The 27741-nt window shown below is 44.0% G+C and overlaps 1 long non-coding RNA gene and 1 other non-coding gene across 2 annotated transcripts; both read left to right on the plus strand.

Moving 5' to 3' along the window:
* The first annotated feature begins 16966 nt into the window (after positions 1-16966).
* On the plus strand, positions 16967-17051 carry TRNAR-UCU (transfer RNA arginine (anticodon UCU)). The gene is given in 2 exon segments: positions 16967-17003; positions 17016-17051. It is a non-coding gene; the product is annotated as a tRNA-Arg (tRNA).
* A 296-nt stretch (positions 17052-17347) lies between these two features.
* Positions 17348-24767, plus strand: LOC134383725 (uncharacterized). The gene is made up of 3 exons (XR_010024206.1): positions 17348-17626; positions 23403-23474; positions 24485-24767. It is a non-coding gene; the product is annotated as an uncharacterized LOC134383725 (long non-coding RNA).
* Positions 24768-27741: the final 2974 nt, after the last annotated feature.

A 27741-nucleotide genomic window follows, 5' to 3' on the forward strand; every position in this document is an offset into this window, starting at 1 on the left:
ATTTGAAAAGTGATCAGATGTCTTGGGATCACATTCTGGTACTAGGTTCCTCCATTTGTGTGTCAACAGATGCCCCTCCATGAGGATGCTAATAATAACCCCCACCAAATAATAAGAATTAACATTTACTGAGCACTTTTGATGTGCTAGGTATTGTGCTAAGCACTTTTCATACCTTATAATCCTCACAAAAACCCAGAGAGGTAGGTATTGTTATTAGATCCATTTTTACCATTATTGTGCCCATTTTACAGAAGAAGCAATCAGATTGCTTAAAGAGTTTAAATATTGTGCCTGCAGTCACCCAGCTAATAAGCATCAACGCTGGGATTGAACCAGATGGTCTGCTTTCTGAGCCTCTATGTTTAACCCCTCTACCCATCTGATATAACTGAGCCACGTGCAAAGGAGCAACTTCTAGCTCAACGTGGAGGCAGGGGCCAAGGAAGGTTTGGGACAATGTGATGTGCTTGAGGAAAGTGTTAGTGAAGCAAGAGTTGTCTGAGTTGGAACCAGCCCAAATGCCCATCATCAGATGAGTGGATACGGAAAATGTGGTACATCTACACAATGGAATACTACTCAGCTATAAAAACGAATGAAATACTGCCATTTGCAACAACATGGATGGACCTCGAGAGAATTATATTAAGTGAAACAAGTCAGGCACAGAAAGAGAAATACCACATGTTCTCACTTATTGGTGGGAGCTAAAAATTAATATATAAATTCACACACACACATACACACATACACACACAAACCGGGGGGGGGGGGAGAAGATATAACAACCACAATTATTTGAAGTTGATACAACAAACAAACAGAAAGGACATCGTTGGGGGGGAGGGGGGGAGGGAGAAGGGAGGGAGGTTTTGGTGATGGGGAGCATTAATCAGCTACAATGTATATCGACAAAATAAAATTAAAAAAAAAAAAAAAAAAGAGTTGTCTGAGAGAACAAGGTACCAAGAGCCAGGGACAGTGTGGGCAAAGCCTTGAGGCATTAGAGGATAAAGGGGGTCAGATAATTGCAATACTTTTGCAATACAGTTGCAGGTTGAAGAAAGGCAGTTGGGTGTTATTGATAAAGATGAGGCTGGAGGAGCAGGCAGGGACGTGATCATGAAGGGCCTTTGATGTCTTCCTACAGAGTTTGATTTTTTTTCCTAAAGTGAGAGGAAGTCATCTGCCCCAGGCACCTATGGTTGCCCACCCATCAACCAGTCACCACTCACCCCTGACTCCTCGACCAACAGGACCCATTTTTTGGATCAGGACATCTCCTCTATCCTGTGCTTTCCAAAGGCAACCATGGAAAGCCTGTTTCCATGCCAGGGAAGAGTCATCAACTCAAGTCTGGCCCACAAGTCATGAAGGTAATTTTCTGGGGCCCTGGGGAAGGTCCCCTCCCCGTTGTAGACACACAGGGAGAAAGAGTGTCTCTCCTTCTGTTGTGTGTTGCAGCGTCTGGATGCAGTAGCCATCACATTACTCTGAAGGGACCCAGCCTGGGAATGACAGAGCCATAAGAAGGCAAGAACTTAGACTCCTGGTCATCAAACTACTAAATCAGCCTACTGGGAGCCACCTTCCCCAGGTGGGATGATAAGTATTTCCATGGCTATGCTAGCTGAGTCAGGGCTTTGTATTCCTTGGGAGTCAAAAGTATCCCAACCAATTTATCATCAAAACATTTTTTTTTTAGGAGTTTACATTTATTTTTTTTCTTTTTTCTTTTTGTTTTGTGACCGGTAAGGGGAACGCAACCCTTGGCTTGGTGTCGCCCACACTGCACTCAGCCAGTGAGCGCACCAGCCATCCCTAGATAGGATCCTCTCCTGAGTGAGCCACAGGGTCGGCCCTCATCAAAACATATTAAGCAGGGAGTCACACGATGATATTGGCATGTTATAAACATTCCTCCAGGAGTGTAGGGAGGTGAATTATGGGAAGAAGCTGTGGGAAGAAATACCATTAGGAGGCACTCTCTCTTCTTCTGGAGGGGTCCACACTCTGAAACCTACTCCCACCCCTGAACGGATTATAGGCTACTTTGGAAATGGTGAGAGGAAAAAGAAACACGTAAAAGTGTTGTGCAAAGTCAAGTTAGTATTGACACGCAAAATTATTGATTGTTTTTCTGCTTTCCACTGTTGCCACCAGAGTTGAGAAAACCTGGTCTTGAGCAGCCTCAGTTAGTTGGGAAGTAAAGAAAAACGGACATATTTAACATGCGTAAACCAGTGTCTTACTGTTTACTTGTCTGTCACCCCTCACTAGAATGTAATGTAGGATGTAAACTGGATCCCAAGAGATGAGGGAGTTTGTCTTGTTTGCTCTGATCCTAGTAGACATCCAACAAATGCTTGCTGAGTGAGCACATGGACCCTGGGCCACCCCCCTGGCCTGCCCCACATGGCCCAGCAACTCTACCCTCCGTCCTGTCTAAAGCACCGCACTGGCCTTGTGAACTGCTCCTGCCATGTGTTTGGGACTCCGAAAGAATAAAACAGTATGGACAGAAACAACTTCTCTCCACATTTTCCCTCGGAATTCCCCTTGCCACTGTCCTCTCTAAAGTGCCATTTGGCAGTTGTACATGCAGGTCGGTGGCCAGGAGCAGGATCTCATCCATGGCTGGCAGTGGCTGGAAGCTGACTCCTTCTGCTAAGGGGGCCCAGCCTTTCTCCTGTGCAGGGCAATCCAGCTGAGAGGGCTGGCAGGACTCCTCTGACATGGAAGCTAAAGGATGTTATAATCTACAGGCCTCAGGGGACAACTCTGTGCAGGGAGGAATGCTGACCAGGATTGGCAGCTCTCCCTGCGCTGGCCTCCCTGTAGCCCGCTCCCTGTGCTTGGATGCTCCGTCTCTTTCCCTTTGTTCTCCCTTCTCCTCCTGGCCAAGGCCCTCCTCCTTTCTTCCTGGCTCTCTTTTCCTCCTATTCTGTTTCCTGTCTTTCTTCCTCCCATGCTTCCTGTCACACTAACCTCTTTGTCTCCTCTCCCTATTCCTCAAGTGACATTTTTATCATGCCCTCTTGTAAGCCCCAAGCTGCCTGCCCGGGCCCTTCCTCCTCCTTTTTTCTTCTGTCACATCAAAAAATGCACTTAATCCAGATTTAAACAGGTGTCCTTCTGAGTACTTTGTTCTGTGTGCCCATGTGGCCTGAGGGGCAGTCCCTCTCCATAGGAGAACTGAGCTGTCCTGAGGAAGATTCTGTGAAGAGGCAGCTTTGTTGGGCTTGGCTGTGAACCGTACACCTGGATTTTGTTCCAAGCCATACCCTTCATGACTCTCCAGCGGTCCATGAAAACTCACAAGTACTTACTGAGACCCCTTGGTGGGTTTAGTCAGCTCTGGAATGGATTCTCTGGGTGACATATGAGTGTATGACATTGTTTCCACACCGAAGGTCAAATTAGAGGCAGTACACACAAAACCCCATTCAATAACACAAGACAAGTGTTTGAGTGCTACACCTATGTCACCAACTCAACCTCAGTGCTACCGTCACATTCCAGGGCTGTCACCTGTGAACTTCTACCTTAGCCAGCAGCTCCCCAAAGCCCAGGCGTCAGCCTGCAGTGCACTCACCATGGCAGCCTGGCCTTGAGAACCCAGCCCACCAACTTTGCTTTGCTTTTAAGAGTTATGGAGCAGCAGCCTCCCTTGGCATGTTCTCCCTTCTACCTGCAGGGAGGTAATGCGTGCTGCAGGTTTAAAGCTTTTCCCTGGTGGAGAAAAGCAACCAAGGCATTTAAAAGTTAAGTTCTCTTCAGAGAGAACATGAGAGGTCACCCTGGCAGGAGACAGTAATATTTCTTCTATGCAAAGTAAACAAGGTCTCGTTCCCTGCCTTTCTGCATTCTCTGCCTGCCTCTTGCCCTGGGGATTCATGATGCCCCCTCTTCTCTGCTCTGAGCTCAGCCTTCTGCTCTCCTTCCCCACAGCTGAACCTTTGGACTCAACACTGACTGGCAGGCACTTGCCAACCAGCCCTCAGGCCATGGGAGCTGGGGAGAGGACATCATTAAAGGGCATGCAATAGGACAGAGGCTTGTTCTGCCCTTTCTTTGCCATGTGTGTGTTCCCAGCATCTCAACTAACCTGGCCCTCTAAATCTGAGCCTACTTCAGGATCCAGCAAGAGCCCATTTCTGCCTTTGCCCACATGCCAGCCCTCATCTGCTTCCCTGACCACAGTCCCAGCCCAGTGGAACCATTTCTGGTTTGGGGGCTGGGTTCATTCTTCAAAGCAGAAAGTGAGAAGAAAATTCTCTCTCTAACTCTTAATGCATAGATGGAGCTCAGCAAATATAAGCTAAATTTGGTAAAGAATGGAAGGAAGGAAGGAAGGAAGGAAGGAAGGAAGAAAGGAAGGAAGGAAGGAAGGAAGGAAGGAAGGAAGGAAGGAAGGAAGGAAGGAAGGAAGGAAGGAAGGAAGGAAGGAAGGAAGGAAGGAAGGAAGGAAAGAAGGAAGGAAGGAAGGAAGGAATTCTGCTCTCTTGAATGCCCTGACAATTTAAGGATGCGAGAGATTTTGGAAGCTCTTAAGCAAGTTGTCCCGGGCAGGAGAAGGGTGGGCAGGAGAGGCAGAGCAGAAGGAGGCGCTGGCCAGTGCTCCAGTGAGAAGGCAGGTGAAGGGCTGAAGCTCCCAGCTTCTCCTGCCAGCCCTGAGTGCTCCACATCTACCCACTGAACTTCTCCCCAAGCCCCAGAAAGACCAGAGGCTCCTGCCTCTTGTCATTATTATTATTGTCTCTTATTCATGCTGTTTCTTCTGCCTGGGCTGCTCTTGCTTCTCCTCTTCACTTTTCTCATTCCTACTCCTTCTTCAAGACCAAGTACAAATTTCTCTGAAGAGATCTTGTCACCCATCCCTTCCCTATCCCAGTGACTGGGCTTTCTCTTGGGGTGTCCACCAGCCTTTGCTCACATTCCTGGTGTACAACTTGACAGAGTATATTTGTCTATACATCACTCCCTTTCACAGCTCTATTCATCAACATGTTCATTCATTCTTCATGTATTGTGGGCCCACTGTGTACCAGGAATTGATCCAGTGGTGATCAGGATAGATGGGCTCCTCACTGCTACCAGGCAGTTCACAGTCAGCAAGGGAGAATACTGAAAGAGGAGGTACACGATGGTAGATGTTCTGAGAAGGAAAGTCAGGGTGTTATGGGGAATACAGTGTATAAGAAGGGGACATAGTTCAGTCTGAGGTTGAGGGCAGAGGTGGTCAAGGAAGTCTTTCTAAGGAAGGAATGTCTAAGCTGAAACCTGAAGAACAAGGAAGCCACAGCCAGGGAGAAAAAAAGGGGTATGTGTCTGTGCGTGTGTCTCTGTGTATGTACATATGTGTGTATGTATATATGCATATGTATGTGTATGTGCATGTGTGTATGAGTGTTCATGTGTGTATGTGTGTACATATGTGTACGTGTGTATGTGTGCATATGTATATGAGTGTATGGGGGGGAGGGCAGGGGAAGGGGCCCCTGTTCAGGCTGAGCATGTGCATGTGCAAAATCTCCACAGGGAAAGGGACAGTGTGACAGGCAGGAGGAACTAAGGCAGAGCAATGTCGCCAGTGGAGGGAAATAAGACTAGAGAGTTAGGTAGGAAGAAATCCTGAAATACCGGGAGGGAGGGATTGTGACTTACTTGTTTTTGTATTATTGGAGCCCTGCAGAGTGCCAAGCTGATACAGGTGCCCAAGAAGTATTTATTGAACAAATAAAGAAATGAAAGAACTTTAACTAGAGAAACAGAGTTTAAACAGGACATGGGATCTGACAAGTGAAACAAAACCGCCTCTCTAGCCCAGCTGTGCCATCATGAGGGTCATTTCAACCTACAGCTGGGAGCCCAGGAGGCACTGCATCTATCTGGCTGGCACAAAGGCAGGTTTGCAATGAGGCACATATGGCATGATTTGAGTTGGTCAGATTTAGCAAGGCAAGTGTGTCATTTATCCAAAGCAGGCCTATCTGGAGCCAGGGGGGAAATCTAAGTGACATCTGCCAGGCTGGAGCTTTACACCACAGGGGAGTCTGGCAGACAGAGACCCAGCCAGAGACTGTCTTGATGCCACTCTTCAGAGAGGTGTTCACTCTCTGATAATCCCTGCGGTCTTGTGGACTTTGGAGGACTGAAGCATTTTAGAGCTAGGGAGGACCCTAGGTGGTCAGCCTCTAATTTTATACATGAGGACATTGAGGTCCGGAGAGGTTGAGTGACTGACTTAGCCTGTTAGTGACAAGACCAGGCCAGATTTCTATATCTAGGCCTCTTATAAACACATCTAAAGGGAAGGAAGGAGGGAGGGAGAGGAGGACGGAGAGAAGGAGAGAAGGAGAGAAAGAGAAAGAGGGAGGAGGGAGGAAAGGAGAAAATAAAGAGTTAGGGAGGGAGGGAGAGAAGGAGGGAGATAAGGGGGAAACTACACTGGTGCTATCTCATGGGAATTAAAACTTCTCATGGGAGAAGATTTCCATAGCCAAGGGTGACTAGGAAATACATGCCCTGTAACATACTCTTAACCTGAGTCAAGGCCACGGGTAGAAAGGCAACGAGTGAGGCACAGTGCGCATCTTTCTCAGCTGAAGGCTCAGCCTCTGGGAGGAGAGTCCCCACCCCGCAGATGCAGGATGCCATTGGCTGTGGGTGGGACCACACATTCTCCTACTTAAGATCCTTCCATCCTCAAACAATAGCTAGGATCTGGGATCTAAAACAAAATGGCCAAAGTTTGTCTGAGTCCTGGCACTTGCATTATCTCCCAATTTCTCTTCTCACTTCCTCCTAGGAATAGAACTCTAGATTTTTAGCTGGGCCCGTGGCTGCCTGGAATAATGATTACATTTCCCAGTTCCTTATGGATAAGAGTTGCTTCTGTGACTAAGTTCTGATCAATGACATGTAAGCAGAGGGATGGATCATGGGCAGCCTTAGTGAAGTCAACTAAAAGCAGTGGTTCTCAAACCTGGGGACATTTGTCAACATCTGGAGACATTTTTGTTTGTCACACCTGGGGTGGGGGGGGGAGTCACACTGGCATCTAGTGAGCAGAGGCCAGGGATGCAGCTAAACATCCCACAATGCACAACACAGGCCCCACACCACCAGTTATCTGACCCACAGTGCCAATAGTGTGGAGGTTGAAAAATCTTTCCTAAAAGGGAGTTGGCATGCTTATCACGCTCCTTCTTCTATACTACTGAGTGGTGTGGGCATGGTGGCTGGAGTCTGAGCTGCCATCTTAGACCATCAGGTAGAAGCCACATGTTACAGATGGTGGGGAAACTAGATAGAAGGAGTCTAGGTTCCTGATGATCTTGGACCTGTCATACGAGTGATGGACGGCTTACTTCCAGACTTTGTTACCTAACATAGAATAAAGTTCTAGTTCATTTAAGCTTCTATTGTTTCGTGTTTTCTGTCACTTTCTAATTGATATACTTTCCTTCATCTTTCTCCCTGTCTATTCTCTTCAACTTCGGTGAACCTCTGCCCATCCATTTCTTGTTCCTGGTCTCTCTGTCCTTTGTTTTGCCTCCATATTTACTAGAGAGCTATATCTATCCATTCTCAATTTGACTTACTTTGAATTTTTATTTTTGCTCCAAAATCCATCTTGTTGCAGCTCTGAGACTGCAGTTCACTTTCAGATTCCCAGCTGATCAGGCTCTATCCCCTCTCCCTTTAACCAGTCCTATGAGTAAGCTATATCAAGTTGGGTTCTAAACATTTCTTTGCAACCCAGTTTGCCGTGTGGAGCCACATTCTCACAGAGTAGGTGCCATCTATAATGACTGGTACAGTGTAGGTGCCAGTCCAGCAGAGTGAAGATATAACCAATAGGAAAGGACCCTGGCCCTTACTTCATATAGGCACCTACCAGCTGAGTATCAGCCCTGGTAACATTGTGCCTGAACAATTAATTAATCCATCCATCCATCCATCCATTCATTAAACACCTGCATGAGTGAAATTCAAGGCTCTAGCATGTAATCTGTTATGACAATATCCTGCAGGTCTTTCCATTTATCATTATTGTTTGCCACAGGCTTAAAAATGACAAACTCTGGGCCACCACGTAGAATCACCCAGAGAAATAGAGAGGAAGGGCTGCCCTTCTTTTTCTCTCTTTATGTCTTCCCATTGCTAGCATTGGAGAACTTGATATTAACTAGCCCTTTCCTTTCTGGGCATTTTACAGCCTGCCACCGGAGAGTTGAGAAAAAAAGTCATGGTGACCCCACCACTCTACAATGAATTCACAGCTACACAAGCACACTGTCAGGGATCCAGAAGTAAATAACTTATATTCAAAGGCAAACATTCCAGGATAAGGAGGACAATTTTAGCCAGCATATTTGCTAATGGTTGTGATTGTCTACCTGACATCTTGAAGACACGTAAAATTCACAGAATGAATCATTTCGAGAAAGTGGGCAAGGACCAAGCAGTAATAAAACAAGGAGCATCTCAGTGGGCATCCTTGTCCTTCAGATGAACTGCAATAAATTCTGAGTCTAGTCCCAAATTTATTTTTTAAATGTATATTATTTATTTATTTTTTACAAGCCCTGTGTAGTAGATTGAATTATGTTCCCCCAAAACTCCCTGAAGCTTGAATTGTGTCCCCCAAGTTTTATGTATTAGAAATTTAGCCCTCACTGTGACTGTTAACAGGGTTGGAAATCCTATTATGGTAATTGAAAGGTGGTGCCTTAAAGAGGTGATTGGATTGTAGGACCGTGCAATAGTGAATGGATTAAAAATGGTGGTCAGGGGTGTGGTTGTGAGGGCTTTAAAAGAAGAGTCTGTCTTTCTCTCTCTTGCTCTCTCTCTGCTCCCACCATCTTGCAATGTGAGACCCCTGGATCACTGTCACCACCACCAGATGAACTTTGGACTTCTCAGCCTCAGAAACTGTAAGTAATAAGTTTCATTTTCTTTATAAATCACCCAGTTTCAGATATTTTGTTATAAGCAACAGGAATGGACTAATACACCTTGTATCGAGGGCTGACTTTCCATAGATCACAGCAAGGGAGCTATTCTGCTCCATATGAAACTCCAATAGTCCCAAATTTCTGAATCATGACTGTAAGCTTGATATGAGAGTGGAAGCTTCCAGCTCAGCCCAAGTAATTCAGTGTGAGAAGAACAAAGTTGAACACTTCAACTGTCTTCCTTTTCAAAGTATTTGTTAATTGGAGTGGAGGGGGGAAGACTATGGGTGCCATGTTAAGAGGGGACAGGAACTAACATCATAAATGCTGTGGAAGCCAAGCTCCAAGATGGATCTTAATATTCCCACTTCCTGCTATTCCCACATTTGTATAGTACCCTCTCACACTGTATCATGGTTAGTTTCTGTGACCAGTAGAATATGGGAGAAGTGATGATATATGACTTCTGAGGCTAGGTCATAAAACAGACTGTGATTTCCACCTTGATCTCTCTCTCTCTTAGATCTTTTCTTTTGGGGGAAGCAGCCCCATGGAGAGGTCTACATGGCAAGGAACTGAGGCCTCCAGCTAACAGCCATGTGAGTGAGTCATCTTGGAAGCAGATCCTCCAGCCACAGTCAAACCTTCTGATAATTACAGCTCCAGACAACCTCATGAGAGACCCTGAGCCAGAACCACTCAGCTAAGCTGCCCCCTGACCCACAGAAACTGTGAGATAATACATTTTTATTGTTTTAAGCTGCTTAGGTCTGGGGTAATGTGCTAACGCAGCAATGGGTCACTAGTATAGATCTCTTACTGTCATATCAGTGTTTCTCAGCAGCGCAGCTAATCCTGATGAGAGCCCTGTGAAACAGAAATTATTTTCTGCATCGTAGAGGTGTGAAAATAGGTTCAGGGCTGTTAAGTAATTTCCCAGGGTCATATGACTGCCTCCAAAGCCTGCTAAACGTATCTGCCCCCCTTGGCCATGCCTCTCTGAGACTTTCTCCTCTTCCCTCTGGCCTACAGAGACAAGCCAGGCTGTCCCACTGACAGGTGGTCTCAGGTTTAATGACAAGATTATATGATCATAGGGTGGAGAAAGGATGAGATTTTGAAAACTACCCCTGCCTGCAAAAATTTATTCTTACATACCTTGCAAAACAGTTTCAAGAACTTGGTGGAGACTAGGAAAAGTGACCTCCTAAAGCAATGACAGCTGCAGGACAGGGTAACTATGAATTCAGGGACAGGCACTGGGTTCGATCCTGCTGCCTTCCTTGTGGTTTGCCTTCCCATCCGGGGACAAGGGCAATGACTCTGCCTACCTTAGAGGTTTGCAACTAAGATTAAGCAAGTTCCCATACACATGGAGAACTCAGAATAGTGCCTGGCACAGTGTGTTATTACTTCATTATTATTCTCAACTGCTAAAGAATTAAGATTATTTAAACCATAATAGATGGTTATCCATTGTGGGGCCCAGGAGTGGGGCTTAGAACACCACTGACCCAGGCTACACTTGCCAAAAGGAGTCATCTTGCTAGTTTGTTGAGACTGGAAGGAAGAGATGCGGATCTGAGGGGGTGGAATTCAAGACCCACTTCCCCAAACTGGGTCACTAAAACAGGAATTAGGACACTGAAGATCAATTCCTACTTCCATGAAGCCAGTCAGGCAACATTTATGGAGCATCTATTGTGTACAGGCCATTGTGTTCACAAAGGAAGTAGAAAGCAAGGATGTTTAGCTTTCAAGAGTTTCTGGTCTAACGCAGAAGCTAAAGCTAGGCATGTGGCCAAGTAGCTTCCTTATTGCCTGCAGGACTCATTCATTTATTCAATCAATATCAAAAGGCTCTTGCTGTGAGCTAGCCACGGTGCTAGGGACAAGGATAAAGGAGGAGGAGGAGACATTGTTCCTTCCTCTCCCAGATGCTTATAGCCTGGAGGAGGAGACAGAAAAATAAACAGAATTATAGAATTTCAAAAGTGTTTTGGGAACCAAGAAGAAGAGTCCCTCAGTATCACTTCTAGACTACGCTGGAAAAAAATGTCTAGGAATGTTCTTGGAGGAGGTGACATGGGCTGCTCAGTCCGGGCTCCCTAGCCGTTCATTTGAAGTGCTTCAGGCTCTTCGCCCCACAGACTCTCTCAGCTTCATCTCCTGACAAGTCAAAACCATTTCCCGTACGCTTGCATGCTTTGCTGTCTGACTTTGCTCAAGATTGCAAGGTACATGGGAGCAAGGACAGCACTGTCCTTCACCTCAGAGTCCCTAGGGACTAGCAGAGAGCCTGGCTAGTCTCAGTGCTTAAATGAATGAATGTGCTCTTTCATTTGTGCAGGCACAAAGCCTGTCCAGCCTTGAAGACCAAGTCAGGCTTGGCCTTTTTCCAGCCATCTCGACAGCAGAGATAGGTGACTGCCACTTACAGGATAGTTCTATAACCTTCCTGAGCCCTACTAGGCTTGGAAACCTGGTCAGCAGCCCCAGTCAACCAGCCATGAGGTCTGAAATTGGTGATGCTGCTTGCCTCAGACATGATAGACTTGCATCTGCCTCAATTTTCCTTTGTGACTAGACTTCTCTTCTGGATACCAGCCTACCAGTCTAAGACTTTCAACCAGCTCTTTCTAATCCCTTCCCTTTGGGGGCTGGATCATGTTTCCTTTATCCTGAGCTGTGGTTCTTGTCCTCCTGTGAATAGGCTGATGGCACAGAACCATGGAACGTCACCCAATAACCTTCTCCAACAGCACTTGCTGCAACCAAGGCCAAGTTATCGGCACCCTTTTATACACTGTGCATCGGACTGCTCAGTTTTTACAATTTTCCCAGCCTTATCCTACCGTCTTCCACTCATCCTCTAGAGTCTTATTTGCTGCCACCCCCACCCCTTGCCCCAGCATTCTTGCATGCAAGTCTGCCCTAGTTTAGATAGCCTATTTCAAATGCAGCCTCTCTCCCTAATTCCCCCTCTCAGGATATAATACCTCTCTCCTCTGAAGTGCCATACCACCACATCTGTATCTCACTTAGAGACCTTTTTATTTTGCATCACAGCTGTTTGCATACCTGTCATTTTTTTCTATCCACTGTAAGCCAAATACATGTCTTTTCCATCTTTGTATGGCCCCAAGGTCACTGATGTGCCAACTAGACCTTCAATCACTCTTGCCAAAGAGATGAAGAAGTCATAGGAAAACACCAAATACAAATTAAATAGGACATAATAGACTCACTGACCCTCTTGCCCTGACTCCATTCAGCTTGCACATCACCTCCAACATTAATCACTCTAAAGTGCAGCTTTTCTCATGCCAAAAGAAACTGGTAACTCCCCATTGTCTATTGCATAAATCCACACTGAGTATCCTGAGTCAAGTCCGCCAGCTCCCCTTTTGCCACATCTGGCCTCAATCCTACCCACCCAACCTTATCTCTTGACACCTCCTTCCCTCACCCCCAACTTTCTTCCATAAGGACCCATTCGACTCTCTTTTTTGTCTCAGTGTCTAAATTTCTTCATCATGGAAAATTTTCTTTTTCCTTCCCCTACTCCCATCTTGCCACCTAGTGTAGTTTGGTTATTGGCCCGGCTGAAACTCAGTGTTAAGATATTTTAGGATGAGAAAGGCTATTATTTAAATGTTGTGAACAGAATTTGTCTGGCAAGAAACAAATCTTCATAAGTCCTTTAGGAGTGGACTACACCCTTATTTTGGGAAACCATGTAGTTGGGCATATGAAAACAAGAATGTGCCCAAGGCTCTTGGTATTTTTGTTGTTGTTGTTTTATTTTATTTTTAATTGATACATCCACCCAAGGTTCTTGAAGGGAGAACTGTGAAGAAACCTTGAAGCTGAAGGTATTTGTTTTCAGTCTGAGAAGCTAAGTGTTCTGTTTGGTAACAGAAATGATGTATACAGTTCAGTAGGAGTGGGATAGGGAGGTGGAAAATGTAATTCGAGTTGCAACAAATTTAGCTGATGCTGTATCTGAAAATTGGTTTGTTCCTGCAGGATGTGAGATTTCTTTATTGAGTTCCCTGCTAATAATAAAAGCAGTCAGTTGTTACACTCTTACCATGCACCAGGACTGAGATAAATCCTTGCAAGGATTAACTCCTGTAATCCTCATAACAACTTTATGATTTTTCAGATGGGGAAAAGAAAGCTCAGAGAAGGATCAAGTCCTGCAAATAAGAGGCAGAGCCAAGATTTGAACACCAGGAGTGTGATTCCACAGTATGTACTCTTCACCTCTGCTACCAGAATTTTTGTTTGTTTTTTTAAAAATCTCATCCTTTTAAAATTCTTTTTTGGGGTATGTTTTATAATTAGTGTAGTAGCGCATGCTTATTATTAGGGGGTGCAAACTCAAAAACATTTTACTGGCAGGGATGCCCAATCACATTTTGCCACTTTTCATATGCTATCTTGCATTATTTGTTTATAGCTTCATATTAATAGGTCGCATTTCTCCCAGGGAATTGGGATTATCCTTGAATGAAGGTAGTAAGTGTGCCTTAAACTTTCACTCTTATTTCCCACAGTAAGCCTAACGGTATCATCCCTAAGTACTCACTGAATTGAATTAAACTGAAACTCCACCGACCTTATCCCTCTGGATAAAGCAAAGCTAGTGAAAATATACAGTAATACATCAGATTTCTAGAACTTCTGGGGAAGGCTGAAAACACTTCCAAGCACTGCAAATAGATCAACATAGTAATTTAAAAATAATACTGCTGTACAAACCGGAAAAGTGTTGTTGCATTCCCCCAAAGGTGTATAATGGATTTGAACTTGAAAACATAAAGTAGTGTTTAATTTAGGGCTCTGCTGTCTAGGGACAGCGGATGGGCAGAGATTAGCCTGTTGGAAGGTGGTTATAACCCATGCTTTGGCTCCCTCTGTTGGCAGGAAGGAAGAGGTCTTGCAGGAATTCTTGGTTCAGGTTGTATAATTGCTGCTGTTTACTGTAACATACTGCCCGAGAAAATTCAGCTCTTAGCTTTAGAAAAAGGGAAGACAAAACCCACTGGATCTTTATCCCCAGAGAGTAGCTAAATACACATTTCCATTCCTTTACGTGCTAACATTGCTGCCTCTAAAGCCAGACTCATTACAAACTGCTTAGTTGTCAGAGAACCACCACACACTGAACATTTCTGCTGTGACTTTCCCAGTCTTTTCTGATTGTAGGACATAAAGTCAACCTTAATCGATCACAGGGTGCTTCACATAAGCCTGGTTTTCCCACACTCTCTGCTAACCCTGTATATTGGTAATATTTTCCATGACATGGACAAGGGGTTTGGGGGCTCAGCTAGTAAAGAAATCAAATATCTACAATTCTTTGGTTCATTAAGTGGAATTAAGCAAATTCACTCCTTTCCCTAGCATGAAATTTCTTCCGCAATTCCCTCTTCCCAGAACTCTTATATATGAGTCTGAGTTTTTGCCAGAACTTTTATATATGACTGAATTGTTACTTAATCATGCCAATGACTCATCTGAGATATGGTTCCAATGCCCCCAGGCAGAAATCCTCTATATGGTTTTCCCACAGAGACACCAAACATCTCCTTCCCCATTTGGGCTGTGAACAATTCCAAGGACCAGTGAAGACCCTCAGATGCCACCAGTGCCTGGCACATTGCAGAGTTCAATAAAGATTTGTTGAAATATGTATGATTTAAACCCATATTCTATTATTATTATTATTTTAAATAAAAAGATGACCAGTAAGGGGATCTTAACCCTTGACTTAGTGTTGTCAGCACCACACTCTCCCAAATGAGCCACGGGCTGGCCCCCCATATTCTATTTTAAAGGATAATTTTGTCCATGTGAGAATTCTTCCTGCATGCAATGTGAAGACATTTGATTTATATCATTAATTTTAAAGGGGCATACCAATGTTATACGTAGGATTCTCGTTGTCAAGGAACTTTTTTTTATGTTGTAGTGGAATGAAATAGACAGACCTGGCATCAATCACGGCTCTGCTACTACTGTTCAGAGAGGAAATTCACCATTAGCATCTTGGCACATTCTTGCTGGATGTGCCAAGAATGCAAAACCCTGATCTCTCTTTACGTGGGCCATTTCTCAGGGTTGTGTTTGCAGAGAGCAATCTTGAAGGATGAGGTAATGTCTCCATGTGGAACAAAGAGCAGGCTTGCTTACTGCTCAGTATAACATGGTGGGTCCCCCAAGCTCAGAAGTCCTCTCCTGTAATGCAACTCATTTTGTGTGCAAGCATGCATCTGGGCCCATAGGCTTTGTTCCTGTGAGAGTTGTGGTCCAGGGAGCCAACACAAGCATGTTAACACTCTGGCTACTGCTTTTGCTGTGAGTAATCGCCTTTCTTCTCTGACCCAGGAGTCTGGTGTGTTCTGTCAGCATCCATGAAACTGTGAAAGCTAACATGTCAGTCTGCAGATAGGGTAAATCTCAGATTCTTCTAGTTCTCGACACTCACTAGCTGGATGTTCCTACACGAGTTATTTAACATCTTTTAGTTGCAGTATCCCTCCTTCATAAAGGGAACGATAGTATCTGCCTCAGAATGTAGTGGAGTAAGTTAGATAAAAATGTAAAGATCCCTACCACACTAGACTCTTCCAGGGAGTTCCTTCCCCCTCTTTAGAACACAGCTAGAGATTACTTGACTTTGACGCCTGGCGATGCTGGGCGGGTAAGAATGGAGCGGACCAAAGGGTGGCTGCATCTCATCTTGGCTTGGTGCAGAAGCCGGCTGCGGACGAGCCTGAAGAGCGCGCCCAGAAGCAGCTCCGCAATTTCTACTTAGGCGGCTCCCTGAGAAAGGCTAGCTGACTGGAACCGGGAGCCAAGGGTTTTGTCTTGTGGCGGCGGTTGCATAGCAACCACGCTGCTTTATTTTAAATCGTTGATTTCTAGTGGCTTCAGGCTTGTGATGATGGGGATTAATGGGGCACCGAAGACCCGCACCCCCAAGCCATCCCCCTCGGAGCAGTAGCTGCAGGCCCTCTGCAGTCCCCCGAGAAATGGCTCTCTCGCGCACGCGCTCCGGAGCAGGCGCCTGCACACGCATGCTCCCAGCGCTCCCACGCGCGCTGTCACCCCCCCCCCCCCCCAGGCCCGGCTGCCGCCCACGCAACCGCGTGCCTCCGGCGAGCCGGCTTCGGGCGGCTATGCAGCGTCCGCAGAGGCAGCTCCTGGCGCGGAGACAAGCTCTCGAGGATGCTGCAGCGCGGGGCGCGTCGCCCCCCTCAGTCCACCAGAGCCCGGATACCTCAGAAATTCGGCTCTGGGTCTGTGGGGAGCGAAATGCAACCCAAACCCCGTTTTCCCGAACCCCGCGCAAATAAACACGCACAAGCACGCACACAGACGTTGCCGCGGCCCGCGCTCACAGCGGCAGGTCTCGGCTGCGGGCCGGCCCTGGGCGGCGAGGGAAGAGCCGGGGGGCCCGAGAGGGGTCGCTGCCTACGCCTCGCAGCACGAGGGGCGGCCGCTCGGCATCGGCGGCTCGCAGGTGCGACGTAAGTGCCCGGCGTCACTGGCCCGGCTTAACGGCGCAACGGCCGGCCTGGGCCTGCATCTCCGGGCGGGCGCGGGCCGGGCGGGAGCGGCCACCGGAGAGACCTGGTAGGCGGGGCGTTCGGGGCAGAAAGGAGCCGGGGAGGGACTAGCACAACCGTGATTTGTGCGGCGTGCCCGGCGCGGGTGGGAGACCGGGTTGCGGCTGCCCTCGCACGACCATCCGGGACCGGGGGGCCGTCGCCTCCCTTCGCCCGCGGGGCTCGCCGACCTCGTTGAGAGGCGGCCGCCGGGGCAGACCGGGCGCCCGAGGCCCGTGTCTGAGGCGGCTGCTTAGTCTGGCAGTGTCCTGAGCGCGGCGGGCGGGCCCCGGTGATATGGACGACCGAGGGGGCGGTGGGAAGGGCGCGGGGCCGTCGCTTCTGGTTTAGTATGGCAGATGCGCGGAGACTCCAACAGGTGGCTCCGTGGCGCAATGGATAGCGCATTGGACTTCTAGAGGTTGAAGGCATTCAAAGGTTCCGGGTTCGAGTCCCGGCGGAGTCGTATACTTTTTTCGTTTGTTTTTTTCTTTCCCATAATTTATTTCTACTCCCGTCGTTCTCTCCTTGCTTTTTCCTAAACGATTTAACTTGCCTCCCACTCCCTGTTCTCTCCCCACTGCATTTGGCTCCTGCGGCCCTTTCACCTTTAGCGGCTTGCGGGGTCCCGCGTCACCTCTTCTCCCGCGGCCTCAGTGGCTCAGGGCCTGGCCCAAGTGACTCCGAAGCGGAACCAGGTTATGGAAAGAGCGGCCCGGGCGGCGGCGGCGGCGGGGAGGGAAGGGAGGCGACAGCGAAGCGAGGCCTTGCAGTTTCGGCCTAAAGGAGAGCGCGGGGGAGGCCCGGGTCTCGGGTGACACCCACGCCCAGAGTGCGACTGTGGCTGCGAGGAAGGGACAAGAAAACGCTCCACTGTTCTGCACTGTGCGGGCTGACTGCCCCTATAGCCCCGAGGGATTTGAAATTAGCACGCGTCGGAATTCCCCGTGGGATCCTGTCAAAAATGTAGATTTCTGGGCTTCACTCTGGGACTCTCTAGATCAATCGATCTGAGGCGCGGCCTAGTAATCTGCATTTCTGGTAAGACCAATCCCTCTCTCTTCCCCCATGATTCTAATATAAAGATATCCAAGGCCCACGATCTTGGGCCTCTTTTGACAGCTCTTAACTTTGTACAGGTTTACTGTTCCACCTCACTGAATGAGAATAAATCAAGGAATGAATGTAATTTTAAAAATTCATTGTGATACACAATGAAACAGGAAATTAATGCAAAAGATGCAAAATCCAAAATCTTCAAAAAAGTACAGGGAAAACCAAACATCTTTGTTATTCCTATATCACAACCTTGCAACTCTTTCCACAAGCCTTTACTGATAATGGTTTCTTGAAAATATTTTCAGATTTATTTTATGGGTATGTCAGCATTTTTTATATCCATTGTCTCTCTGTATTTGTTAATATTATTGATATATGTGGTATGTATCTTTTTAAAAACACAACTGGTAGTATGCTATACTTGCCTATTTCACTTATTAGTACACATAGAGATGCCTTATTTCATTGTACATATGTATCATAATGATTTAACAGTCCATAATAGACGTTTAGGTGTCCAGTATTTTTCTGTTACGGACAATGCTTCAGTAAATATCCTTGTTCTTATGTTATTGTACACAAGTGCAAGAATATCTGTAGGATAGATTCCTAGGAAGTTGAATTGCTGGTTCAAAGGTTTGTGCATTCTTAATCTGTGCATTCTTTGATAGATATTGGCAAATTGCTCTCATAGGGATTATACCCATTTTACTATCACCAGCAGTATGTGAGAATGCCTGTTTCCCCACAACCCAAATGTTATCAAATAGGTGAAAAATGGTTTCTAGTTGTAGTTTTTAATCTGCCTGTTATTATGAGTGAGGCTGAACATCTTTTCATCTTTTTCTGTGATTTATCTGTTGAGTTGTGCTCATTTTCTGTTGTGTCATTGGTTATTTCATTAGTTTGTAGGACTTCTATACATATTAAGGAAAACAGTCCTTTGTGATGTGTGTTACAATTATTCTTTCCCAGTCTATTTGTCTTTTTACTTTGTTTATGGTATTTTGTTTTGTTTTTCTGTCTTAGAGAAATTCATATATTTGGATTTATCAGTCTTTTGTTTTATGGCTTCTGGGTGTTGGGAAAATTCAAAATTAATTCTTTCAGTAGCTTGTTTTGCCTTTAAAACAGAACCTGCTTATTGTATCAGCTCTACTGATAATCAACTGCTCTGCACTCCTGCTTCTGTAAACTGTGCTTGCTTATCACAATAGCTACATGAATGCTGAGAAAATGAAACATATTATTGCACTAGCTACATGAATGCTGAAAAAGTGAAACCTAAAGAATCTGGAAGAGTCTGCCTATATAAACCCTCAAGACCTAAACTTGGGGCTCAGGTCTTGGAGCACTAGCTCATCTGGGCCTGCTGGCATAATAAATACCTGACTCTCAGTGCTGACTGCTTCTTTGTCAAGTCCATTCCATAACATAGGTTTGGAGTCATTCTGAACTCAGATTATTAAATAATTTCCTTTTAATGGCTTTATTTTTACGGTTTTAAAAAATCTTCACTTCATCTGGAATGTATTTTTGTATAAGAAGTGAAGTGGGAGTTCTGTCCCAGAATCACTGATGTTGAACACTCTTCCTTTTATACACTAGTATGAAAGCTATCCTTATCATTTTCTAAATTCCCATGAGCATTTGGGTTTCAGGATTCTCTGTTCTATTCCATCGATCTACCTGTCTTAATGTTGATTTACCAAATGTGCTGTTTTAATATCTACTAGGGTCAGTCCTCCCTTATCATTTGTTTCTTAAAAGATTTTCCCACCTATTCTTGAATTATAATTTTTCTCAAATTACAATAATAGTTAGCACTTATTTGGCATTTGATATATACCAGGTTTCTGAGTGAGAACCCAGGAAGGGTGGGTCTGTGGGTAAAATCATAATTCTGTATTGCCTTTTCACATGAGCTATAGTTACAGCTAGTCTGGCTCTAACCTTAGGAGTTTTTTTTTTTTTTTTTAGTCATGTTATCTTTATAGATTAATATAGAGAGAATTGAACTAATTAGGATATTGAGTCTTCATGTTTAAAAGCATCAGGGGGAAAAAAATAACAGCTATACCTTTTCATTTGCTTAGCCCTCCTTCTATGCTCTTCAGGAGTGTGTTAAATTTTCTTCACATAGGTCTTGACTTTTTTGTTGCCTTTATTCCTAGATAGCTTATCTTTTTTGTTGGGATCTTTTCTTCCATTATATTTTCTAACTAGTTATTTACATATAAGAAGGATTTTGATGTTTTAAATAATAATTTTATATCTAGTCATCTTATTGAAATATCTTACAATTTAATATAGTTTTTCAGTTCAAAATCTCAATGAAGTACCACTTCACACCCACTAGGATGGCTGTAATAAAAAAGACAGACAAGGTGAGGGGACTTTAAAAAGTTCATGGAAAAATGGAATTAAAAGATAAAAATAAAATATATAAACTTTATTTCTCAACATAAGCTTCATCAAGTTCAAGACACTTTTGTAAGCAATGATATCAGCCATTTAGTCCATCCCTAAAGAACTTGAGGGTCCTGGGAATTTAACCATGTCAAGGCAAACTTTTTACATTGTTAACTGAAGAAAAATGGGTGCCCTTTAAAGATTCTTTTAAGATTAGGACACAAAAAGAAGTCAGAAGGTGTCAAATCAGGACTGTAGGGTGGATGCCTAATGATTTCCCATAGAAACTCTTGCAAAATTGCCCTTGTTTGATGAGGAGAATGAGCAGGAGCATTGTCATGGTGGAAGGGGACTCTGGTGAAGCTTTCCAAGGCATTTTTCTGCTAAAGCTTTGCCTAACTTTCTCAAAATACTCTCATTATAAGCAGATGTTATCATTCTTTGGCCTTCCAGAAAGTCAGCAAGCAAAATGCCTTCAGCATCTCAAAATCTGTCATGACCTTTCCCCTTGACTGTTCTGCTTTTGCTTGGACCAGACCACTTCCACCTCTTGGTAGCCATTGCTTTGACTGTGTTTTGTCTTCAGGATCACACTGGTAAAGCCATGTTTCATCTCCTGTTACAAATGCTTCAGGATCTTGATCCCACTTGATTAAAATTTCCATTGAAAACTACTGTTATCTGCAGCTGATATGGGCATAAGTTTTGGTACCCATCGAGTGAAAAGTTTGCTCAACATTAATTTTTCAGTCAGAATTGTGTAAGGGGAACCTGTTGAAATGTCTGAGGTGTTGGTTATTGTTTCTGCTGTTAATTGTTGGTCCTCTTCAATTAGGACACGAACAAGATTTTTACCTGCAAATTGATGTGGATGATCTGCTGCTGTGTGCTTCATCTTCAACATCGTCTTGTCCCTTAGAACTGCTGTTTTTTTGGGGGGGCCTCATCCCCATAACCTTTTCATAAAACATCAGTGACTTAACCATTCTTCCACCAAGCTCCACCATTTAGCAGAATTCATGTTGTTCTGATCGGGGCTCTTTTCAAACTGATGTCTTCCCTTCTTAGTGCCCAAGAATAGATCCTGTTCAGACACGTTGTAACAAGTTAGTACAGTTTGTTTTGGTGCAAAAAATTTTTGCAATCATGCCTAGTTTTTTCATAATAAGCATTTTCCATGAACTTTTTGAAGAACCCTTGTGTAAGAGTTAGCAAGGAATAGAACCTTCATACGCTGCCAGTGAGGATGTAAAATGGTGCAGCCTCTTTGGAAAATTTGTCTATTCCTCAAAAAGTTAAACATTAGAGTTACCATATGACCCACAATTCCACTCCTAGGTTATACACCGAAGAGTATTAAAATCATATGTCCACACAAAAACATGTACAGGAATGTCCACAGCAGCATTGTTTTAAATGGCCAAAAAGTAGAAACAACCCAAATGTCCATCAACTGATGAATGGATAAAAAGCTGCGGTATATCTATTTGTTGACATATTATTCAGCAATAAAAAGGAATGAAGTACTGGTTCATGTTACAACATGAAAAAACCTTGAAAACATTATGCTAAGTGAAAGAAGCCAGTTACAAAAGACCACATATTGTATGATTCCATTTATATGAAATGTCCAAAATAAGCAAATTCGTAGAGACAGGAAGTAAATTAGTGGTACCAGGGGCTGGGATTAGGGAGAATGTGAAGTGACTGCTAATGAATATAGGGTTTCTTTTTGGGGTGATGAAAATAGTGGAAATAGTGGTGATAAGTGCACAACTCTGAACATACAAAAATTCACTTTTTGTATGTTCAGAGTTGAATATACTTAAGGAGTAAATTTTATAGTATGTGAGTTATATCTGAATTTCAAAAAGGAAAAACAGTTTTTCAGTTGACTTAAGTTATATTTTCTGGATATATTACCCTCAAATTATGATGATTTTACTTTCTCCTTTCTAATTTTTATGCCTCATATTGTTTCTCTGGTAATAGCATCAGCTAGTATGTTCAGAAAATGCTAAATAATTTTTTGTGATAATGGTGGTAGTGGACTTTCTTGTCTGTGGTCATGAAAGGAGTGCTTATCCACTAAGCATGATGCTGGCTTTTGGGGTTGGTGTGGGTAGGCATTCATACATGTGTACACACACACACACACACACACACACACACACACACACACACACACACACACACACACACACACACACACACACACACACACACACACACACTTTATCACATCAAGAAAATATCTATCACTATTCATCAATATGTAATTTTTTCTCCTTTGATCTATTAATATTGTACAATATATTAACATATTTTTAAAATATTAAACTCAGCTTACATTCCTAAAATTAATCCCACTTGATTATGGTGTATATTTATTTTTATATTCTACTATTTTGCAATTTTTGCATATTTAGAAAGATTGACATTTAATTATGTACCATAAAATGAATAGCAAATACAGCATTGTTTGTAATGGCCCCAAACTGGAAATAACCCAGATGTCTGTCAGTAATGGTTGTTTGAAGAAGGTGTGGTGGAAGCAAGCATATAATTGAATACAAGGCAGACCTTTAAAAAATGAGAAAGATCTATATATACTGCTATGGAAAAATGTCCAAGATTATATGAAAAAATCTGATATGCAAATGAATATTTTAATAAGATTCCATTTGTGTTAAATAATAATGTGACAGTAACAGCATAAAAATGTGTGTTTTGTTACCGTGATTGCATGTGCACTGAAAATTTCTGGATGGATGATACACTGTTAACAGTGGTTACTTTAGGGAAGTGCTGGGTTGGAGGAGCAGTGGCATGAAGGGAAGGGTTTTCCTTTTTACTTTATACTTGTTTGTAATGTTAGTTTTTTTCATAATGAGCCCCTATCCTTGTAATAAAAAAGTTAATTTTAAAAAAGGTAAAGCAAAGAAAAAAAAATCTTAATGCTAACGAGGAAGGAAAAAATAATATTTATGCCTCTTCCTAGATCACTTTCAGCTATGCAGCTCTGATACTGTTTATCCATTAAAGATTCACCAAGCTTGATTTTTATTGACCCCATACACTCTACTATATGCTGGATCTCAGTGATGAATAAGCTCTTTAGGAGCCCATGTGGTAAGCACCTGTAGGAGCTCCTCCTATTAAGAGTGGAGAAACATATAAACAAAATATCTCGTTACAGAGTGATTCCAGCAGGGACCATACCCTGAAGGTCTTGTATACCATGTTGAGGAGTATGGACTTTACCCTAAGGCAATGGGAAACCACTGGATAGATTTTAGCTGGGAAGCAGTATGATTAGATGTGTGTTTGTGTCCTCCCTCTGCAGTGTGGATCACGGCTGAAATAGCACAAGACTGGAAGTCAGAAGACCAGTTCAGAGGCAGTTGGGGACATCTAGGTAAGAAAATGATGAGGGCTGGAACTGGGGAGGTGGTTTGGTGAGAATGATAAAGATACAAACTGAAGGTGTTTCAAGGCCAAATTGATGGGCCTTGATGAAATAAAGGATATATAGAAGAGAGGGAGGGAGCAGTCACAATGACTCCCATCTTAATGAGGCAGATGGGTGGGTGCTGAAATAGTCACTGGGGCAAGAAATAAAGGTGAGAAAAGTGGGTTCAGAGGGCAGATGAGTTCAGATTCACATGTGCTGAGTTTGAGGTCTCTGTGGAACATCCTGGAGACGATGTGCAGTTCGATAAACAATGCCAAGCACATAGCAGGCTCTCAATATACACAGAATGAAAGAATGCAGGAAGGAATGGAAGGCAGGTGTGTAGAGAAAGAGACGGGAAAAATGAGAAGGTCTGGAGCTCAGGAGACAGATCTAGGCTTGGAATTTAAAATTCATTTTTCCTATACTTGGCACTTGAAACTCTGGATATAGATGCGATTGTGTAGGGAGAGTATAAAGTAAGAAGAGATAAAGGTTGAGGAGAGAAACCCACAGTGCAGACATTTGAAGGATAGGCAAAGAGAGAATCCTTCAAAGAGACCAAGAAAGGGTAGGCAAGAGAGGTAGGAAGAGAAACAGGTTGAGGTGTTTCCCCAGGAACAGGTGAAACAAGTTTCCTCTAGAGGAAAAGGGGGTCAGGAGGAAAAGGGGAAACACCTAGCATTTTTCTAAACACCTGCTTTATGCCAGCAACTTTATGTAACCTTTGCTGTTTAATTATCCCCCAAATCCTAAGAAGTATGAATTACCCCCATTTTACAGATGAGAACATTAAGATGGAAAGATGTTATGAGAGTCAAATGGAAGAATTAGCGTAGGAATGATGGAAAAATGCCTGCTCTTCTAAGGAAAGTGGGAAGAGGGCAGAGATGAAGGAAAGCATGAAGGTGGAGAAGGGAAGATTCCAGGGGTTCATGTTTGAGGACATGTTTTCTTTGTGCTCTCTTTCACAGCTCTACCTTAACACCTAGGATCCCAGGAAGGTACTGACAAAGTGGAAGCTGCCTCAAAGGGTGGAGACACTTTCATCTTATTGCCACCTGTGGCCAGTACGGATTCCAAAAGACCAGGGGCCAGAGTGGTTTCATCCCAGTTTTCTCTTGGCCTGGGGCCTTCTACATCCATCAGCATGTTCTTTATATTTTATATCCTCATTTACCTTCAATTCAATATGTATTTTTTGAGTAGTGGTTTGTGCAAGGAACCATGCAGGAAGGAAATACACAGATGAGTGAGGTAGAGTACATTTTCTTAAAAACTCAGCCCAGTGAAAGACGGAGCCATGGACTGGTGATTTCATTTATCGGTGTTGCGAGGTTGCTCACACAGAGGAATCCAAGACTGACATTGATATTACAGTTCTTTATTAGTTAACAGCTCTTTTTGGTGTTACAGCGCTTTACTGCTTGCAAGCAAGGAGAGCACGAGCATCAGGCTAGTGTCTCCCTGAATGAAGGAAAGGGGCAGCCTTATATAGCCAAAACTTCCCACCTAAGTTCTCATTTAGGTCCTCTTATGCAAATGAGGGATACAAGTCTGTTAATTTGGATTGGTTGGCTATGAGACATCATAGTTCATTGGTCAGTTCTGGAGCCAAATTTGCATTTGGCTCTTAGGGTGGTGCAAAACCGCTGTTACCTTTTGTTAGCACACGGGTGCAGGAAGCAAGCTAGGTTACAGAAGCTAAAGATTAAGACAGCCAAGCATAAAATTTCTAAAACAGTTTCTCCAGCGGAAAGGGGCAGGTTTAACAATCAGAAAATGCTCAGGGTTCCCTGCTTCATTAGGATGAGTTTTGGCTACAAGTCACAGGAAACCCAAAAAACAGTGAAATAGATAGAGGTTTGTTTCTCTCTCATGTAAAAGTCCAGGGAATGGCAGCTATTTGATCATGAGACACCCAGGTTCCTTCTTCTTCCATCCTCGAAATGTACCTTTCACGTTCTGTTCCAAGGTGGTTGCTCCTGCCCCTGCCATCACATCATTGTACTAGCTAGTGGGGAGGAGATACAGGGGCAAAGAAGGGCCCTGCTCCAATATCACCGTTATTTGAAGGACACTTCCCAAAAGTTGCACGTGCCACTTCCGCTCACATCCCATGGTAAGGTGGGAATTATACCTTTTTTTTCCGGGTGGCCACATTCTCAGCTAAAAATCAAGTGGCCTGTAACTGTAGAAGAAAGTGGGAAAGTCCAGAAGTTTCTGCCACTGATGCTGAAATAGGTACACAGATATCTTGAGTGCAAGATTAAAATAAAAGCATGACAGAGAGAATTACATTTACTAGCTCTGTTAACCCCCTGTGCCTCAGTTTCTTCACTTGTAAAGTGGGGGTAATAACAGCACTTGCCTTGTATTTTTACCTAAGGTTACCTAAGTTGTTTCATACATATATACCTACATACCTATGTACATAAGGGTAACATAAAAAGATTGTATTTGTAAGTTCTTAGAACATTCCCTGGCACTTAATAAGTGCTGTATAGGCATCTGTTAAATACAAACAAATAGAGTAAAAATAAGCACAGTCAAATGGGAATTTCAAGAGTGTACACATCAGTGGAGAGAATCTGAAAAAGGTTTTATGAAGACATGTACACTGTCAGCTCTGTGATGGCTGGGATGACCTCACTCCTTCCCTGGGCACTGCCAGCACCTAGTACGGTGCTTTGCACAGAATAGATGCTCCAAGTATTGGTTGCTGAATAGGCTTCAAAGGTCATTACTACTTTGTTATGTGAAGTAGAGGCAGGAAAGATATTTTAGGTGGAATTTACCATATGAACGAAGACATAAATGGTGAAAATGCATTGTACCTGGCACAGTGGGACAGTGGGAGGAGATGGTGTTACCAGAGCCCGGATGTCTGGGCCATCCAGTGGTTGGGGGACAGCCTGGTGGGAGCCGGGATCATGGCAGAGCTGTGACCCCCGCCAAAGCAGAGAAGGAGAGAAATACTTTGGATTCTACCCTCCTCCTGCCCTTCAGTCTTTTGTTAGCATCTTATTGGGAAAACAACTGGCGAGAGAATCTGGGAAATGTAGTTTTCTGCAATCCAGAGCGGAGCAGAGAAAGGGCAGTGAAAAGAGCTGAGGGAGAAATAGGCAAATGACCAGCATGAGTGAATTTTGGGGCGTGAGCAGGGGAGTGGTGAATAGAAACCTGTGGTGGCATTACTTTATGGAGAGTCTTAAATGTCAGGTCTTAAATGTAGGCATTTCTGCATGTCTCATGAGGCAGAGGTGGGCCATGGAAAGTAAAAAGTGGTGTGGCATTATTAAGACTGTTTTAAGAGGGCTTCCCGTTGGGGAGGATGGAGAACATAGAAATAGTAGCTTTCCTTTGAGTACCTGTTCTGTGCCAGTCACAGTTCTAGTCCTTATTTAATCACCTCAGAAAGATGATGTGTCTCATTCTGGATACATTGAATTTGAGATGATTTCATGATACCCAGATGGGCAAAGCACACAGTTAATTGGAAATGTGGGTCTAGAGTAGTGGGGGTGGGGTAGAGATGTAAGGATGGAGAATTTGGGGTCTTCTGAAGAGAGGTAAGAGCAGGAGCTGAAGGAAAGGGAGGACAACATATTGAAGTTAGTATAGAGAAAGAAGATAAGAGGTCAGGCATTATGGGAAACCAACAATTTAAGTAATGGACAGAGTAAGAAAATGAGTGAAGGAAATTATGAGTAGATAGGAGAAACAGAAAAGTTCTTCTCCCTGCAGAAGCTGAGAGAAGCTTAAACTTCAAGAAGGGGAAGATGAGTAGTGTCAACATTTCCTGGTCAGAAAAACTGAACGCGGAGGGAAAAAAAAACCTATTGAATATAGCAGTTGGGATGCATGTGCCAGTTTTTCCAGACTGGTAGGGTTATGAGGAGTTAAGGCAGGCTTAGTCAGATGGTCCTGGCTGGTTGAGTGAAGTAGGAGATAAGGTAATCTGCTGAGGATGTGAGTGGGAGTTGGGGGGCTCCAGAAAAATGAACATGTCTTGTATATCCTGTGTGCTGTTTGGGTATAGAGGCTACCTCATCTTTACTGCTGTACCCCAGTGCTTAAATAATGCACAGGACTCAGTTACTTGTGTTGACTGACTGACTTGCTGAATGAATGAATGAATTTGGTGGAAAGTATTCAGAATTGAACTAAGAGATTATGGAGCAGCAATGAAAACCCAGCTGAGTCAACAGCTTCATGATACTTCCCCAAA

This window comes from Cynocephalus volans, chromosome 8 (assembly GCF_027409185.1).
Source record: "Cynocephalus volans isolate mCynVol1 chromosome 8, mCynVol1.pri, whole genome shotgun sequence".
Classification (NCBI taxonomy): Eukaryota; Metazoa; Chordata; class Mammalia; order Dermoptera; family Cynocephalidae; genus Cynocephalus; species Cynocephalus volans.